Below are 4991 nucleotides of genomic sequence, written 5' to 3' on the forward strand. Positions count from 1 at the left end.
CATGTCGATGACCTGATTCAATTCCACCGACGTAAGAGAAACCTCGATCACTTTGAAGGTTTTAAATAAAAGCGCGAAAATTCCCCGGATTTTATATGCATGAATGCAATGCACACATCTGTTTCCTCTCTTTTTGTAACCCCCAATCCTGGGATATTACAGGGCCCAGTGCCGCCGACCATCCTAGGCCAATCGAGGCAACGCGGCGAGATGCCTTGCAACCGGCCGACTCTCCACGAGCGACAACCAAGATCACGGAGAGGGAAAGGAGAAGACCGACCTAGGGCTTACACCCATCTAGTCCGTCCCACCTCGCATCTCCACAGCCGGCATGGCCCGCCGCCAGCGGCCACCACCACCATCACCAGAACGCCGCCCAGACCGACGCCCAGGTCGTTGTCCACCGCGCCACTGATGACCTAGTCGCGCCGCCGCTCACGCTGCCGCGCATCGAGCAGCCATCACGCCGTGGTGCCAGGCGAGTGCACCACACCCAACCGGGGAGGATCCTTGTTGCGCCGATCCACCACGCCAGGGGACGAGCAGGCCCCGCTGTCGCCGGCAACGACCAGGCAGAGCCCGGACGCACCCCATGGCGGCAGCGGGAGGAGGAAGGAGGGTGGGGGTGGCGGCGGCTATCTAATGTTTGTCCCCTTCGCCACGCGGGGGCGAGAGGAGGAAATAGGTCCCCATGAAATTCGATATAACGACTTCTTTCGCTGATGATGCAGCTGACCGTGGCACATCAGTCGGCTAAACATCGTCCCCGCACAAATTTTGCCAATGGCACCAAGGCAACTACACCTGATTTATATCCCAAAAAAGAAATGAAGCAGCTTGCAATCGTAGATTTCACTAATTCGACGTTGGGTCTTCTTTGATTCGCAAAATGCAGAAACACACACAAAAAAAACGCAACATTGCAATGTCATGCTAATTCAAGGCTCACTAGATTTCACAAGGATATAAGGCTTACTAGTTTTATTTTGTCTGGCTGCATCATAGGAAAAACGAAATGTATTCCCAAGAGGTCTGAGAGTAGACGCAATAATTTCTTTCAAACAAGTGACAAGAATCATTAGGAAAATATAAATGTAGGATGAAATCCTACGAATCTAACAGTTCTTATAAAAAAGATTCTAAGAATTCCGATCATCTTAAGTTCATATAAAAATCCTTTAAATTAAATAGCCCTTCAAATATAAACATAGTGCATAGAAGGCATCGCCAGTTAAGCGTTAAGCTGTGACACCTAGTGGTCAAGTGAACCAGGTCTTCCCCATTAAAACACGACACAGTCCACCCGTGACAATTCAAAAGCACAAGTGGGTTGCAATGATCCTCCTGCCCCAACATGTCAATGCACATTAACATTTGCATAATTAATTGGAAGCATGCATATGCCTGTGTACAAATTGCAGGTGCATGCAAACGTTCTCTTCCCTATTTAAGACTAGAGGAGATGGTGACTTGTTGTGCCTGGTCGGCAAGCAAAGTAGCTAGGGAACGAAGTCGAAAATGATAGGCCTCACAGCATCATCTGATCCGTGGGCAGCCATGGGTATATATGTACAAGTGAATACATAGGATATTGTGATCATTCAAGTGGGCAGTCTGAATAGTAGAGTTGTGATATGCATGATTAGGAGGAATCATAATGCAATGTTGATGGATCAACATGACAGATACGAAATCGTTACCTAGCTTGCTAGCTGCCATTTGTTTGGTATTATTCAAATGATGAGTGTTTTCGGAGGGTTGCTGAAGAAATAGACCCGTTTGGAACCGCATGACAGCTGCATGATTCTAGAGAGGAGCATATAATTATATAATTTTTCAAAAGGGGAAAACCCTGGGATCTGCATAGGTTGATCTGCGCAGCTATTGTTATTGGAAAGTTTTAATTTGATTGTCTTGCAAAAATTACAAAATAAACGTATACAAAACTACGTCAAAACAATAGAGGTATCACATGATGCACTTATTCAGCACAAACGTACCGTATTGAAAGACCCATGAATTGGCTGAACATATCCCGTGGTACCATCTCCAAGTGATTGTACATGAAGTCTATCAACTCCCAACAGCCTCAACACGGTGAAAATAGGACCATATACAGATACGGTCGTAGCTTTGTGTATAACATTTCTATCTTGTAGGCATAGGCTGTTGGTGCACTTGGTGAGCCTAGCATATTTATGCTTGAAAAAACAAAGTAATTTAAATATTCTTCGCTACAATTAAGCCAAATCAGGAATTATTTTAAACTCATTTCACGCCTTCTCCCCTATGCGGCATCTATGCATTTTCAGTTTCACCGATGCTCCTTGTATATTATTTGATTACCATTTAATATCCATCTTATCTATGTCGCTTTAGTATCGATATATAGAAAAAAAAAGTAACAATATTAAAAAGGTCTTAGCTGAAGTTACATTGTCTACAGCAAAAACTTTGCTTGATATTTCTTGGTGTATTCATATGTCACTATATTTCCATCTCGTCAACAAAATGCGGCTCAACAGATATAGTGCGCCATTATTAAGATGAATGGTTAATTAAAAATATGTTTGTTGATGTTGTCAAACAACCTGTAGTAGCACTCAATTTTGGAGAGTGAAGTGGATATCCATTAGACATCGGTGTTATAATCACATCCATCCTTTTTTGCAGTAGTGATTTATGAAAAAGTAAATACTTATGACATGTTGGAACTGCCTGATTCGCCATAAGTCAAAGTGTTGAATCATTCGTTGAAATATTTAGGTATTAATTGCATATATAATGCAGAAGAGAAATAAAATATTTCAATTCACTTCAAAATCGAAAAGTTTGTTATCAGAATAGAGCTTTCTTAGTGTTTAAATAGGTTTACAAACTAGTTGTTTACCAACATGCATGGTTGAACTCTTGTTAGTTGTTACTGATGACTTGTAAGTTGCTAAGATGGGTAAAACATTCGTGAGTCGCTACTATGATCATCAAGAGACTGACAAGTGCCATAATAGAGTGCACCTCCTTCTCTGATAATTGGACATGACAAATGAGTCTGAGCTTTCATTGTTTTGAGTATTGTCTTGTCAGAAAATTATTTTTTTCAGAATTAAACCTGTGACGAATCAAATTGTAGAAACTTTTTTATTATTAACTAAACACTGTCGTTGTTACCTGAAAAGAGCTCGCCATTTTTGCAAGAAACTCGAACGCGCTTGAATATTTGATACAATTTTCAGAAACAAACTTAGCGCCAAACTTTAGAGTAAAATGCTACGTATGGCCACAATTCATCATGCAGCTAGGTGCATATTCTTGACTGTAATCAGCCATGCGCCGGATAAGGACTTGCATAGATGTGATTGCACTTGCTGCCATCTGGCCGGCTGTGCATGATCAGCCGGGGATAGTGGCCTGCATGTTTCAGCCATAGTTGCTCAAAGCACCACCACACAGGTGTACAAACCTTTTTAAGGACCCATGGGTGCATATTAACTTTGCCGCATTAAGGAGGTGGGGTTGCTCTCATGGGTCACGTTCAGTTGCATTTCTGGCAATTAGCCCAATCAAGGCTCCCATTGCAAAATGGACCCATGACCTGTAAATCAAAAGCATCAACGAGTAAAAAGGTAAGAGCATTATGTTTGTTGAGAAGGTAAGAAAAATATTTAGGGACAGATAACTGAAAGACACTGGAATCCAAATGGGACCCTATGCATCCATTAGATCACTTAATTTCACAATGGAAACTTTGTGTCCATCAAAAGCTCCGTGAGGAAGACACAAAGATGGATAACAACATGTATGCTTAAGAAATAAAATGATTACGATATCATGCTTATTTGCATGTGTTTTGTGTCCAAAGGAACAAGCTAATCACAATCATTGCATGACATAATATGCTCATTGTGATCCAGATACATATTCCAGTGTTGTCAGGCTTGTTCGCTAGCTAGCTCATGTCCTGCACTTAATTAATGAATGGAAAAGTTCTTACATGCTTATCAGAGAGTGAATTTGTTTATGCCTAATCAGAAGAGATGGTGCTCGATGACAAGGTGTGACGGGTGACAACTCAAAAGTTTAATCATGTGAGAACTAGATCAATTTATGTGGGAGCAAGATCTTCGACATTTTTTCTATGACTATGTAAACCAGTAGCAAATCAAATCAACGAGTAGATGTACATATTGATAGCGTTTTAAAAATGAATTGGTATCCACTACTATATTCAAACCAAACATGACTGCTAGAGAAATGTATCGACTCTAAATTTGGGCTACACTCCAGGAGATTGGGCCAATAGTGCCCAACGGCTGACGGGCCTGCAAGAAATATTTCCACTTGGGCAAACCGATCCGAAAGTTTATTAGTTTAGTGGGCTGTTCGGGCAGCATCACAAAGAGAGAACTCTTCGACAACAAACTTAGTTTCCAGGCCTTTTAGGTTTTATTAGTGTCTGCATAATACTTTTTTTTTCCACAAAATCCCTTTTAAAGGTTTTGCAGTTCTTTCGTTCATTCATGGAAACATGCTAGATCAAAAATATCGTGTTTCTGACATGCCATTAGTTTCTCAAGTGTTTCCCGTGAGATTTTAAAATTCATGCTAAACTCATTTTTACACTAATTCAAATATATGTTCTCCATCTGTTTCATATTAGTCTATATATTTAGTTTAGCTAATTATATAGAAAATAATATTTATCCCTAAAATATTCAAATATTTTTATAGCAATCATAATTTAATACTCCTTCCGGTTCATATTAATTGACTCTAATATGGATGTATATAGACACATTTTAGTTCTAGATACGTCCATATTGAAGTCAATTAATATGGATCGGAGGGAGTATATTTTTATATTATGTGCATTTCATATGGTCGATGTTATATTTTAGGTTATATATTTAGCCAAACAATTCAAATTGGACTTTAACCAAACCTAATGTGTGGCGTACTAGGAAAAGGAGGGAGTAGGATTAGGAATCTTTTTT

Source organism: Lolium rigidum, chromosome 3 (genome assembly GCF_022539505.1).
Source record: "Lolium rigidum isolate FL_2022 chromosome 3, APGP_CSIRO_Lrig_0.1, whole genome shotgun sequence".
Lineage (NCBI taxonomy): Eukaryota > Viridiplantae > Streptophyta > Magnoliopsida > Poales > Poaceae > Lolium > Lolium rigidum.